This window comes from Psammomys obesus, unplaced genomic scaffold, assembly GCF_907164565.1.
Source record: "Psammomys obesus unplaced genomic scaffold, mPsaObe1.curated_primary_1811, whole genome shotgun sequence".
In the NCBI taxonomy this organism is placed as follows: Eukaryota; Metazoa; Chordata; class Mammalia; order Rodentia; family Muridae; genus Psammomys; species Psammomys obesus.
Window position 1 is genome coordinate 123,988 of NW_026596430.1, and position 15,067 is coordinate 139,054.

Below are 15,067 nucleotides of genomic sequence, written 5' to 3' on the forward strand. Positions count from 1 at the left end.
TGAATACAGTAGGTGCTTTCAATATATCTGTACAATGGATGAGTACAAACATGTTTATCCAGACATGTCAATGGTCACAGGATCCCTTGGGTTACCCTTCATGGGTCTCTGCTCTGGACACAGTTGTATTGCTTACTCCCAATAGTTCTGGAGCCTCCTTTACAAATGGAACAAGTGCTTTCACCAAGGCCTCGGAAATACTAGGTGGGAATAGAGAGCTTCTTCAAGGTACAGGGGACAGCCACATTCATTAAGGTCTCAGCTTTGGACAGCCCACACTCTTGGACCCAGCCTGGGGGAAGAATTTTCTGACTTCATGCTGCTGGATCATGACAATTCTCTAAACAGTAAGTACACAGAGTTCTTCCCAGAACCAGCAAGAGGATCTGAGAACTCTGGGCTTGGAGTTGGGGACTCACCGTCTGAACAGCAGGTCCAGCACCTGTTGAGTATTGGCAAACATTTGATATATGTACAAGAAGGTAGGGATTATGAAAGGGTCCCCGATCTGCAGTGAAGGCACCAGGTGGCTCGCCAGTTTTTTTACTGTGTCGGCACTGATGAGGAGCTCTCTGCAGGGTTCCTCCAGGTTGGCTGTGGCAAACTCCTGCTCACCCTGAGGATAGATCAAGGTAGAAGGTTCAAACAGGCACAGGCCTGCAACGTTCTGATTGGTTATTATCATTCCAAGTTTCCCTAACACACACACAGAGCAAAATTAGGGGAAACTTTGAGATTTCAGAGTGGTTACCTGGTCGTTGCAGTCATGTCCTTGGCTGCCCTGGTTCAAGTTTCTTTTTTTCCAGGTAAATGGCCAGAAGCGTCGGAGGCAAGAATAAACCCTGTGTCTCCAGACACCATCATGGCGTTCACTCTGCTTTTTCTTGAGGCTTGAGCCTCTAGAAGTCCGAAAACAGCAAGAGAACATCTTGTCGTCTCAAGGGTCTCAGACAAGTGAGCCTGCTGGGTTGGCTCACAGAGTTGGCTGCCTGATTACCAGATTCTGCATTGTTGGGTCATTGTCAAGGCAGTGAGGTCACTTCCTGGGTCCCTTTACTGTCCCCTCTTCACACAGGGCTTTACCAGAAGGCTCTTAGGTTTCTTTCCACTTCCCTAGTGCACGACTAGACACATTGACACACGTATTTCCCATTCTACTGCTCCAGGGATGTCTGCGAACAGGCTTAGAGAATCTCTGGCGAGAAGTTGAATATAATTTTAAGAGGTCTGCCTTTACATGTTCCTCAGCCTTTTTCTCTTACAACTTTTAATTTTCTTTCATTGTTATGTACATTTAGTGCTTTGATTATAATGTAGTGGTGCTAGGGAGGACTTTCTTTTCTTGTCCAACCTATTTGGTGTTCTGTACATTTATAGCCATCTCTTTAAGTTAGATACTTTTTCTTCTATGATGTAGAAGATATTTTCTGGGCAATTGAGTTGGAAGTCTTCTCTTTATTCTAGTCCCATTTTTCTTGGTTTGGTCTTTTTTAGTGTCCATCATTTCCTGGATGTTTCATGTCAGAAACTTCATATTCAATACTTTCTTTGACTGATAAATCTATTTGTTCTAAAAATATGTTCTTTAGGGACCAGTATCAACTTCCTAAAGTTTGTTTTAAGGTCATTTTCTTGTGCTTCAGCTACATTGGAATACACAGGTCTTTCAGCTCTTGTGTTCTGTTGGTTATACTTGTTTCTGTAGTTTTGGATGGCTTACCTAGATTTTCCATCTCCAAGATTCCCTTAATTTGTGCTTTATTATATTTCAGTTGAAAAGTTCCTTGAAGAGATTCCTTTACCTGTTTGTTTTTTTCTTGAGTTTCTTGGCATTCTTGATTTTCCTCTTTTTTTTTCCCTCAATTTCTTCTTAAAAATTTTTTTTGGTAGGTAAATCTGTATGAGCATTTTTTTTAATTTTATTTTTATTAATTACAGTTTATTTACTTTGTATTCCAGCTGTAGTCCCCTCCTCCATTCCCTTCCAATCCCACCCTCTCTCCCTCTTCTCCTATGACCCCTCCCCCAGTCCCATGATAAGGGAGGTCTTCCTCCCCTTCCATCTGACCCTAGCCTATCAGGTCTCATCAGGACTGGCTTCATTGTCTTCCTCTGTAGACTGGTAAGGCTACTGCCCCCTCAGGTGGAGGTGATCCAGGAGCCAGCCCGTGAGTTCTTGTCAGAGACAGTCCCTATTCCTAACCATCTAGGATACTGAGCATCCATGGACTACTTCTGTGCAGGGGTTCAAGGTTATCTCCATGCATGGTCCTTGTTTGGAGTATCAGTCTCAGAAAAGACCCCTGTGCCCAGATTTTTGGTTCTGTTGTTCTGCTTGTGGAACTCCTGTTCCCTCCAGGTCTTTCTATCTCCCTCTTCTTTCATAAGATTCCCTGCATGCTGCAAAAAGTTTGGTTATGAATTTTAGCATGTTTTGATATCCTGCTGGGTAGAGTCAGTTTCCTCAATTTCTTTAAGGGATTAAAAAAAAATGTCTTCTTTAGGGACCAGTATCAATTTCCTAATGTTTGTTGTCATTTTCTTGTGCTTCAGCTACATTGGAATACACAGGTCTTGTTGTACTAGGATAGGTGCTCTTTGGTGGTGTCATACTGCCCTTGTTGTTGATGGTGTTCTTATACTGACTTTTAGGCATCTGAGTTTGGGATAATTACAGGTTGTGGTGCCTATTTCTGAGTTTGTGTTTGTTGGATGGGTGTTTTCTCCCCTGTTTTCTATTTTCTTTTAGGTCTTCTGAGTTTTGTGGCCTGTATTTCTGACAGCCCATTTGGCCTCTAATGGACTAAGGAGTCTCTCACTAGGTTGGAGGCTCATCTTTTAACAAATTGCTAGGCCTTTGGTGCAGCAGGGTGGAGGTCTCTAGTTCTTTTGGCTGCTGTGGCCTTCAGATAAGCAGCTGGAGAGTATCAGGATAGGGGGCAGGAGACTGGCCAAAGGGGTATGCGATGAGGTAGTGTGGGAGCAGCATTAGAATGAGTCTGTAGAAATTGAGTCTAGAGTGTGGGCAGTTCAGTTGGCAGGTGGGTAACTCACCTGTCCTTCCTACAGTATTTTTTTAACTGATGTACACAAACACATGTCGAACTCTATCTCAGAGCTATATGGCAGGGAAAACTTTTTTAAAAAACTTAACATTTTTAGACAAGGTTCCCAGGATCCTACTCAGCTTCCCAGGCTGTTCTTGAATTTACAGACAGCTTCTTTCAACCTCCCAAGTAACTGGGATCACAGGTCTGTGACATAAGGCCTGGCTTAGATACATTTTGTTTTATATATAACTTTTTTTTCTTGATAATGTCCTGTTCATCTACATTTTATTTTTTATTTTTTGCTTTTTCATACACTTGGTGTCATATCTAAGAATTCATCAACAAATCTAAAGCCATAAAAATTAATTTAAGATTACTGGTATTCTTTTTCTTATTGAGGCCTATTTAATTATTTTTTTGCATATGATGTAACATGGAGATAAAACTTTGTTCATTTAATGTTACTGTTCAATTGTTTCACAGTCATTTACTATAGAGACATCTTTCCTCCATACTTGGTCTTCATTTATGATCAAATGTTGATATCCATAGATGACAAGGCTAATATATTAAATTCCTTCTATGTTTTGTATGTACACTTACTATAATACTGTACTATTTCACTTATGTAGCTTAAATATTAATTTTGAACTAAGGAAATAAGAGTCTGGAAGCTTTTTTTTTGCATTGACTTAATTTACCTTTTTAGGATGTCTTGAAAAATGCTTTTGAAGGCTGTGTGGTACTTTTCTTTAAAAATGGCTATTGGGAGATTCCTGTATAATCATGTTTATTATGACACTATTCACAATATCCAAGATATGGAACCAGCCTAGATAATTCTAATAAACAGATGAATAGAAAAAAGTGGTAAAATATTCACAAAGGAGTTTTATTCAGCTATAAATAAGAAAAAAATTATACCATGTACAGGGAAATAGATGAAATTAAAGATAATTATGTTGAGCAAAAAAAGCAAGGTTCATAGACATGTTTTCTGTGTTATGCAGATTTTTAAAATTTATACGTAAAAATGAAAGTAGACATAGGATTATTGTGAGGACTAGAGGAGAAAGCAGGAGAGAAGTCAGAGCATTGTGAGTGAGAAAATGCATATGCAAAGTACATGGCATAGCAAAGCACATTGCATTGTACACCAATTTAAAAGTAGCTCTTTGCCAGCATGGTTGTTCATGCTTATAATGCTAGCATTCAGAGGATGAAGCAGGAGGATTACTTTGAGTTAAGTCATCTCGAGTTTTGTGGTTCTCAATGGTGAGATGACTCAGTAGTTATGAGTGCTGATGTTCCTCCAGGGGACCCACATTTGCCTCTCAGTACTTCTCAGAGTCAAAACAATTATTAAGTTAAAAATGGCTGTGGAAACATTAGCAGGAATTTCGTTGAATTTGCGTTCACTTCATGTAATGTTTTGATGGTAACAATATCAATATTCTTAATCTATGAATCTAATGTATTTATATTGTATAGTTCTGTATTTCTTTCCTTCATAACAGCTCTGAAACTCTCAATGTATGATACAAGTTTTTGTTTCCTTGTTCCCCTTCTGTTCATAGGATGCTATTACAGGAGGTATTACCTTGTGAATTTCTTTTTGGATTCTTCAATACTGGCACACAAAATAGAATTTTTCACAGGTTAATAATATCCACTCTGAAATGTTCTAGATTTTTAAGTTAATATTAGTAGGGTTTTAATGGATTCTTTGCCATTTATCTCCACCTGAAATTAAAGGTACTTGATTCATTTTCCAGCTTGTATATCTTTTATTGTTGTTGTTTTTTTCTTGCCTAAATCATCTGATCTGAACTTCTAGTACAAGTTGAAGCAATCTTAATAACATTGAAAGCAAATTCGCTTAACTTTTTCCTGATCTTAGAAACTTTTGCCATTCCCATGGTATAAGCATAGTTTTTTTCAGAACTCTATTGGAGAATACTGAATTCCCTTACACTCCTGTTTTCTTCCTCTGTGTGATTATTAAAATCATAGAAGATGGAGCCTGAGTGATGGCTCAGCAATTAAGAATTTTTATGTTCTTATAAAGGACTGAAGTTCAGGTTCCAGTAATCATCAGGTCAAAGTAAGTACAACTTTGGAGGATCCAACCTTGTCTTTTGCCTCTATAGGCAGCAGCTCACTCGTGTATGCTCACTCACGTGCATTCTCTCTCTCTCCCTCTCTCTCTCTCTCTCTCTCTCTCTCTCTCTCTCTCTCTCACACACACACACACACACACACACACACACACACGGAAACAAAAACCAATGGAAGACTTTAAGAAAATAATGTAAAAGTACTGGATTTTTTTCAAAATACTTTTTCTCCATTAATCGAAATCACAATTTCCCTTCATTCATTTGAATAATATATTGCATTGATTGTTTTTCTTATGTTAAACTGCTCTTGCATTTATAGAACAATTCCCACTTGGCTCATAACATGTAATCCTTTTTAATGTTCTTAGATTTAAATTTAGATTGTTGTATTTTGTGAAACATTTTTAAATCTATGGAAGGCAAGAATTCTACTGCAAGTGCATAATGCACTATTTTGGCCTATTTGTTTTTATTTTATGACAGGATGCCTTTGTAGTCCAGACTAGCCTCAAAGTCTTGATAGTCCTACCTCTGTTTCTTGTGGTGATGGAATTACAGATAGATACCACTTCGTCCTGAACTATTTTGCAATTATGAGACTTCTTTGATGCAGTCCTTTGTTTTCATTATGTTGGTTTTGTTTATTGTTGCTCATTTGTATTTTCTAAATTTCCACTGGGATTTCTTCTTTTATTCACTATTTGTTTAAGGGTGTGTTGTTTAATTTTCATCCCTCTGTGACTTTTTAAAAATAAAAGCTGTCCAATGCTTACTAATATTTACCTATTCCGTTGGGGCTAATGATACTTTTTTAATTTAGTAGATCTTGTTTGCGGACAAATATAACATCTATTCTGGAGAATGTTCTTGGAGCACTTGGAAATGTGTCTTCTGCTGCTTTTAGGCTGTGTTTTATGAGTATCTGTCACAATTAATGTGTACTGTTGTTAATATCCTCTTTATCTTTGTTTACCTTCAGCCTGTATGCCACACCCATCATTAAAGGTGGTGGTGTATTCAGTCTGCAAACATTACTGCACAACTGAGCTCTCATCTCTTCCATTTCTTGTTTGCTTCATTCTTTGCTGATCTTCTATGCTTGTGCAATTTGTAATCATTATGGCTTCTTTATAAATTGGCCCTTTAAAAGACATACAGTGTACTTCTTTGTGTCGTGCAGTAGTATTTTACTTAAAGTCTATTATATTTGGAATTAGCACAGCTACTCTAAGACTCATTTGGCTGTCATTTGCATGCAATATATTTTCCACCCTTTCACTTTCAACATATTTATGACTGTCTCTGTCTATTTAGTACCTCTACAACAGAATAGAACAGGGTGAGTAATTTATAATGAACAGAAATTTATTTTATATGGTTCTGAGAAATGAAGTGTATGAGATTAAAGAGATGCCGTTTGGTTGGGACCCTTTGTGTCACCCTCTGGAAAGAGATGGAAAGAATTGTAGAACAAGCACCAGAGAACAATAGATCATGTTTGAAGAAATAATCCCTTTTATAATGGCTATTAGTCTGTTCATATTGTGAAGTCCCAATGTCCCAATCACTATCTAAAAGTGGAGCCTCTTCACAATGTGGTAGCAGCTAAGTTTTCAAACATATGCTTTTTAGCTGCAGACTGAAAGTGTGCTGTTACACTACCCCACTAATTTGTGTGCTTCTCACAGATGTCTTTAATTCTTCCTGAATACCTCAAAGTCAAAGTATCCCAGCACCAGTTCAAAGGAACAAAGTATAGTCCTATTTATCTGACTCAGATATGGCCTTACAATGTAGTTGTGAAAGAAAACTATGGACAATGGCTATCCTGTTTTGTGTGTCTCTGAGGACTCCCTTATCCATAATTCATAGGAAGGTATCACTGTACTTGTCACTTAGATTTCTGGTAAATAATCATTTTTTTTTTGTATCAGTATTGTCTATCCAGGCAGGGTACTTCAAATAAAATGGTCCTTTTTATACTATATTTTTATTAGTATACACACTTCTGGGTTTGCATAAGGATTCCTCATGTGCCTTAGTTTTGGTTAACCCACCCCCTACATCTTACTGTCCTCTACCACCCATCCTCACCCCCCACTTAAACTTTTGATGTGGAATATTACCCAGTTCTTTCATATTACTTGTACTCTACTACCCTTCTAATTATTTTTTTTCCCCCTTGGGTTTCAATATAGATTTTTGATAACTCTTATTTGGTCAAGTGTTCTTCCTTGTATTTCCCTACCCCGTGTTTATCTTGTAACTGATCTTAGTGGGAACAGTTTTTATTTTTCTCCACCTGGCAATATATTGGCTATTGGTTTGTTGCATACAGTTTTTTATTATATTTCCATCTCTAGCATTTCCATGACTTTTATTATGAAGTTGTGTTTAAGTTGTATTTTGTTTTATCAAAGACATTTTTCTCTATCTGTCTTAGTCAGGGTTTTTATTGTTGTGAAGTGACATGATGACCATAGCAATTCTTATAGAGGAAAATGCTTAATTGGAACTGACTTGCAGTTTCAGAGTTTTAGTCCATTATCATCATGGTGGGAAACATGGTGGCATGTAAGAAGACATAGTGCTAGAGAAGGAGCTGAGAGTTCTACATCTTCATCTGTAGACAGCTGAAGAAAACTGTCACATTAGGCCTAGCTTGAGCATAAGAGACTTCTCAGTCCACCCGACAATGATGCATTGCCTCCAACAAGGCCACACATCTTGCTAGTGCCATTCACTTCAGTCCAAGTGTTCAAACACATTAGTCTATGGGGAATGAGTCTATTCAAACCATCACCCCACCTATTGAGATGATCTTGTGATTTCTGCTTCTGTGTCTATTTAATGTGATGGATAATATTTATTGACTTGTATATGTTGATCTGTCCCTGCATCTCTGGAACGAAGACAAATTTGGTCATTATGTGTTTTTTCTTGGTTGTGATTTTGAATTCATTTTATTCTTATTCATTGACATTTTGTGCATCTAAATTAACTGCAGAAATCCTTTTGTAATTTTGTTATTTTTGAGAACTTCATACATGAACATTACTTTGACATCTCTCTTACCTCTATTACTTTGTCATCCTGTGCGTTCTTTTCACCCAAAATTTATGATATTTTTATTACTGCTTTATACACATATATTTACATATATGTATATGAAAACATGAATATAAAACTAACTGATCCCATGTATCATTTGCAACTCATATTTACATGTGATCTTGGTTGATTACTTGAGACTGGATAATCTATACAGTTGTTTAGTTTTTGAAGGACACTGATTTTTTCCCCCTCTCATTAGCCATTGAGTACCATAGCTCTTCATTTAGGGGTAGGACCTGTGGAATTTTATCTATCTATCTATTTATTTATTCATTCATTTATTCATTTAATTATTTATTTAATTTAAATATATTTATTTAATACATCTACTGATAGTGTCATCGTTACAATCTTATTTAGGCAGCCATTGTTGAAATTGTCCCTCTTAAGTCTAATTTATGCTGTATAGAAGAAGATGTCCTAGTTTCTGGTTGTCACAATCTTTCTGCCACCCTTTTTCCAGATTTCCCTAAGCCCTTTAGGTATAAGAGGGTATAAGACTTGCATCAGTTGAATCTGAGAATTCCACAGTCATTTATTCTCTACATTTTGACCCGTTGTGGATCTCTTTATTATTCTCTATCTACTGAAAAAAAGAATCTTCCTTGATTAGGGGTGAAAGCTATATTTATCTGTGAATATAAAGGTAATTTACAGCTAAAATTGACATTGGCTTAGGAAACTGGCACTAGGGCGTCCTCTCAAGTCTACAACCTCTTAAGCCAGGGAAGTTTGTAAAGTTCACAATGTCAGTCATGAATTCTCTCCTAGTGATTGAGTCATAATCTCAATTAGACAGCTGTTGCTTACTGCCAAGATGAAAATGCCACTATTGCATTATTATAAGTAATTTAAAACTCTAGTTATTTCTGTGCTCCATAGGCTTTACGGCTATTCTTATAAGTTGGAGTCTCTTAACTAATTCTCTTAGGCTACACATTAGGTGCACATTGATGACTTTACAGTTCAGGGATTCCAGAAACATTTTCCTAGTGGGAAGTGTTGTATGTTATCTATGGTAAATGCTCTAAGTTAATGATGGTAACTTCATGCTTACAGTATACCTTGCTTAGGACATCATAATATCCAATACATTCTTTGACATTTACCTGTTGCCTCACTAGGCCCCATAGTCTCCACAGTCAATAAGATGTTGATGTCAACAACACTGACCACTTATGCTCTCCAAGGTTGATGCAAAGCCAAACCTGTGACAGTGTAAGCCATTGCAACTCATAGTTAAGATAGGAGTTATGTATTGGAATTTGTGGAACAGAGTTCAGAGAGAGCCCTAGATATGAATGCTAAGGGTCCATGGGGGGGGCATCTATAGAAACCTTGACTCTATAGCTATCACTTGCTTCAACTATTTGTAAAACAAGAATTGAGTAATGGCTCCACATGGATAAATGAGGTCTTTTGTTGTTGTTTTTGGCTGGCTGGTGCATATTTTATTGAGACAATGTACAAACAGGCCATGGAAGCAAGGGTTTTGATGCTAGGACCAGTAACATAAAATGGAATACAAAAATAGAAAGGCACTAATCTGTTAAGAAAAGACACTCAATGTTAATTTTATAACACAAAACAAAACAAGCTATAATCCCTGAAAATAATTTTAAAAGCTTACACAGAAAATATTATTGCTTGATGTTTATGATATTTAAGTTATACATGTCAATAGAGTTTTATGTCATTTTAAAAGACAGGGAAGACCATCTAGAAGCAAGGCCACTGCTCCTCCCATCTCAGAGAACTCTCCTGCTTCTTTAAACACACAAGCAGCTCAGTGTTCACACTCACAGAAGTAACCAGGGATGTGGTTCTCTGGTCTCATGGTGAGGAGTCCACAAAAAGCAGTAGTCTTAGGTACTGTGTTAAAACAATCAAGAATTCACTCATTTTAAGAGGTTAGTGAACATAATATTAAAAGATTAAGTTATAAACACCTGGAACAAAACCACATCATCCCTTTAAAAAACAAACAAACAAACAAACAAACAAACAACAACAACAAAAAACCTCATCACCCTTCTGACCAAAGGTTACAAGAACAGTGACCATCATTCTTGGCCCATCTTGTCTGTAAACAGCTGTAGAGAATGGCCGGCGCAGTGCCAGGAACGTGCAGTTCCAAGGGAGGGCTCAGAGTCTCTTCGGGTGAGCTCAGAGGGTTCTGAGCCTGGGTGACTGGAGCCAGTGCACCCTGTTAAGCCTGCAGCAGGTGACCTCAGAACAGTGCAGAAGTAACAGGGATGCCTTCTGCCCGGGTGGGGTGGGTGTCCTGCCCAGAAAACAGGATTAATCTAGTTGTCAATTCCGTAAACTACCTAATCGTCGCCTTTGCAGATAAAACAGCCCTAGTGAGTGGGCTCATCCTCTCAGGACTTCCCACAGCACTGCAGAGCACACCTTGCAACAGTGATGACGAGGCCAAGGGTCTTCTCAGAAGAGTGGGACTTCAGCGAGTCGCCACTTTCTAGCCACGTGAAACTTTTTCTGATTAGAAACTGATGAGCTTCTAAGTCAGGAAAGTACTGCTTTTGACACATACCCTGAGAAATAAGTCTTTATTTTGAGCTCTGGATCTTTGAGGAAGCTGGAGAGATATTTACATGTGCCAAATTAATTGGTTTTATAAACTAAATTCCAGGCTTATGGACATTTTGACCCTGAAATACTTTACGTGGGGTCTTGGTGGTCAACAGGTTTGGGAGAAGGGAAACTTTGCTCTCAAAAGCGGCTGCTTGTTCTGAGCAAACTGCTGTAATTGAAAGGCACAAGCCCTTCAGTTAAATGTAGTTTTAAGACCTTAAGAGCTGGGTGTGGTCACTCAAACCTTTGTAATTTCAGGTGAGGCTGAGATGGAAATTTTGAAGCCAGCTTGAACAATTTGTGGAGATCCCAATTCTCAAAACTAAAAAATTATCTCAGGTTTTAACAGAGGGTTTATCTACCATGTATAAGGCATGAGGTCTAAGCCCCAGTAATGAGGTGCAGTCCCTTGGGAGTTGTGTCCTTCGTAAACAAAGCATACATTCCAGTGCAGATATCAAGGCCTAGGGCTGAACTGGGCCACTGGCCAGAAGGCAAGCATTGTTCTAGGCAGAGTTTGGAGTGTAAACTCTGGGTAAGCCCACTCAACAGGTCTGGCTAGAAATGGCAGCTTTCAGAGACAAAAACGAGCTAATCTCTACCGCTTTTTTTTCTGGAAAGCCACACACAGCAAGAAATCCCACATACTAATTCCCAGTGACCATTATTTTGTCATATGAACATTGAATATGATACTCAACAGCCTGATGGAATACTGATTTAAAGAGAAACTAATGGACCTGGAGAGATGGCTCACTGGTTAAGAACATTTGCTGCCCTTACAGAGGACCCAGGTTCAATTCACAGCACCCACAGAGTAACTCCAGTTCCAGAGGATCCAGCACCCTCTTCTGGCCTCATTAAGCCCTTCACCCATGTGATATTCATACACGCACACAGGCAAAACACTCTTACACTTTTCTGGGGGTTCTGAGACAAGCTCTGTCAATGTAGGCCGGGCTGTCCTTTTACACACTACAGAGACCAGCCTAGCCTTGAACTCTTGGAGATATAATTGCCTCTGCCTTTCTGAGTGCTGATATTAAAGGCATGTGATATAGTGGACAAGTGGTTTTGTCACCTGAATATACTCCACTAGTTCTCAAAGCCTAAAAGCCTACAGAGCCAGGGCCATACTTACAGAAGATATTCTGTTAATGCCAGAGTTCCTCACTGAGCCACTACTACATATCTAGGCCTGCTGAATTGTTCTGTATGGAGGCTGTCCTCATCAGGGTCTAGCTGAAACACGGCACATTACAGAAAGCTTCCAGAACTCGGGTTTTGCCATGTGTGGATGAGGGATCAGACACACACATGTACCAGCTGGCTTGCAGGGATCATGATAGATAGGTTAAGGGGTTCCAGAGCCTGCATTTTCCTTGCCAAGGAGCACTGTCTGGCTCTCCTAAGGCTGTGGAAACAGAACAGATACCACTTTCAAGGTGCCTGGGCAGGCTGGGTATGGACGTGAAGGGCTGAGCGGACTTTGTGGTGAAACACAGTGAACTTAACTTGTGAATCCAGATCCCATAAATTTCACTTTATTTCTTAAAGGGGTATGCTCACTGAAAAGCTAGACAGACCTGACCAAGAGCTCCACCCTTTTAGCTCCTGTCAGTGGCAACAGTGATAGCAACAGGCTTTACAGATCACACCCCCACGCCGGTGCTTTCCAGCTGCACACAGGAGAGCACAGCACGGCGCACCGTGACTGCTGCTTGTATGCACTGTTTGCTACATGATAGACAAGGTATTGTGGCAACTGTAAAGAAAAGGCCTCTACTTCAGGGTGTCTTTTCATATTTTTAGTTATGTACAGCAGCTTCAGTTTGGAAACTCAGGAACATGTATTGTTCCTTAGACTATAACAAAAATCTAACCTACTATTTAAAAATCTGTTCAGAACACATGACTCTAATTAATTAGTCTTCCAAAAACAAAACTAAACAAAAGAAAGCGAAGACAAGCCAGATTTCAGAAGTTCAGGCCGAAGTGGTCTGGAGCTTTCCTTCTTCTGTTGTCCAAAGAAAACAAGTTGGTGGCAAAGCCACTGCTCTGTGGAGCATCGACAGCAAGGCCTAGTGGAGGTTCACCCTCTCCATGAGGATGTCAGCAGGCTCACGCTCTCTATGTCAAGCACAACAGAGGCAGCCTCAAGTACGGACAAGGCAGTGATGAGAAGGAAGACCCTTCTATGTCTAATTCTTTCTACTTGTGTTTCCACCAGTATTTCCAGCTTATAATCCAGAAGAACTCTAAAAGCAGCCACTCTTTGACAGCATGGCTAAGATACAAATGCCAAAAGGCAGCTAGCTGCTGGAGGCATTCCAGACGTGCAGGAGACAGCCAATGGACGGAAAGCAGGCCACCAGCAGCTTGGTGAAAATTGCATGTGAGAGAGTGCTTCCCACTTCAAAGGAGACTACGACAAGCAGAACAAGGCAGCAGCAGGGACAGCAACAGCAATCACTCATTGTCATCTGGATTTTGAGGGTCAAAGATTCTAACATTTGTGAAGGGGAAAAGCCCTTTGTGCCCGTTTACCTCGCCTGCCCACTAGCCAATTATATTCACCCTGTGACTTTCACAGTGTCACCAACCTCCAATGCTGAGGCACTCTTGTCATAAGCACAAGGTACTCTCTTCTGGATTGCTTTTGCAAAAACAGGTCCATTCGGTGAGGACGGCAAAGGGTTGATCACTGCCCCAGGAGTACTGGTAACTGTAGGTAAAGGAGTTGTAGTCTGAGGTTGAGCATATGCATGAGTAGGTTCTGGGATGCCATAACTGTTAGAATTCCTATTTCCGTGCTTTCCATGTGGTGAGGACCTCACAAGCTTTTTCAACGTAAGGGACAGGCATCATCCTTACCCAGCCATCGTGTTCCGGGAACTCCACCACTGTTCTTCAGGCTTTTCTATTATCACCCTTTAAGAAGGGTGAGATCATTCGTAGAGAGTCTGTACATATTCCAGATTTTCTTCTGCTGTTGACAAGTTAGGTGCTGAGACAGAACCCATTGGTGGGCTTGGGTGCCTGGGTGCTGGTTTGATTAAGGTGGTGGATCTTGTAGAACTCCAGCAAGGCTGGCAAATGGTCAAACTACTGGTCCTCGATCGTTTTTTAACATTTTTTATTTTTTTTATTAATTACAGTTTATTTACTTTGTATCCCAGCTGTAGACCCATCCCTCATCCCCATCCCCTCCCATTGTCTTCCTCTGTGGCCTGATAAGGCTGTTCTCCCATGAGGAGGAGGTGGTCAAAGAACCAGCCACTAAATTCGCGTCAGAGACAGCCCCTGTTCCCATTACTGGGGAAGCCGCTTGGCTAGTCCCTGAACTTAAAGTGGCAGTTGGGCAGGGAGTTGATGATGTAGTGCGAGATAGGAGAGTTCTCGGACAGTACGTAGTCCCTGGGGAAGGTAGAGGAGTCCCAGACTAGGAACACGCCATGGCGCTGGCCCTGGAGACCGGTCTGCGCTTCCTGGCGAGACACTAGTCCCATGTACCAGTGTGAAGAATCAAACCTGGTGGAGGACATGGTGTTGGGTCCAGGGATGGGCGGCGTCTGCTGTTCTGGCTTGCTCATGAAGCCTTTACTTACAGTAGGTTTTGGGGTCAAAGAAGGGCCTCTGGGGACACTTGGAGGAGCAAGAGGGCTTGGTCAGGACCTTCCTCTAGGCTCCAGGCCCCCCAGCATCCTCCACCACAGTCTGCCTGTACCGGGCGCCTGCCTGTGAACACTGGGCAAAGCCCCCGGGGTCGAGGTGGGCTTAGAGGAGCAGTGGCGGAAGCGGCCTCGGGCTCAGCTGCCTGGTGTACAGGGGTGGCTCCCGTGACTTCCGGCCTGGAACCCGCCGGCTCCGCAGCCTCAACAGCCCGCACCGACCATCGCCTTCGCAAAAAGCACCATTACGCCTTCAAGAGTGGCGCTTCCCTGACCGTTTTTTTTACCCAGCCTGATCCCAATAGCCACAGCAACAAAATGGCGGACCGATAAATGAGGTCTTGAGTTCAGATTCCTCAGCACCCAGTAAAGCCAAGTATTAAAGGTATGTACTTAAAATCTCAATACTAAAATCAGAGAAAGGAGGATCCCAAGGGTTCCCTGGATATCCAGTCTAGTCAACCCTGAGCTTTAGGTTCAACAAGAGATACTGCATCAAAATAAATAGACAGCTAAA

At 40.5% G+C, this 15,067-nt stretch overlaps 1 pseudogene; it reads right to left on the bottom strand.

The window, feature by feature from the left end:
* Positions 1-13,348: 13,348 nt before the first annotated feature.
* LOC129669563 (crk-like protein) lies at positions 13,349-14,424 on the bottom strand (annotated as a pseudogene).
* Positions 14,425-15,067: the final 643 nt, after the last annotated feature.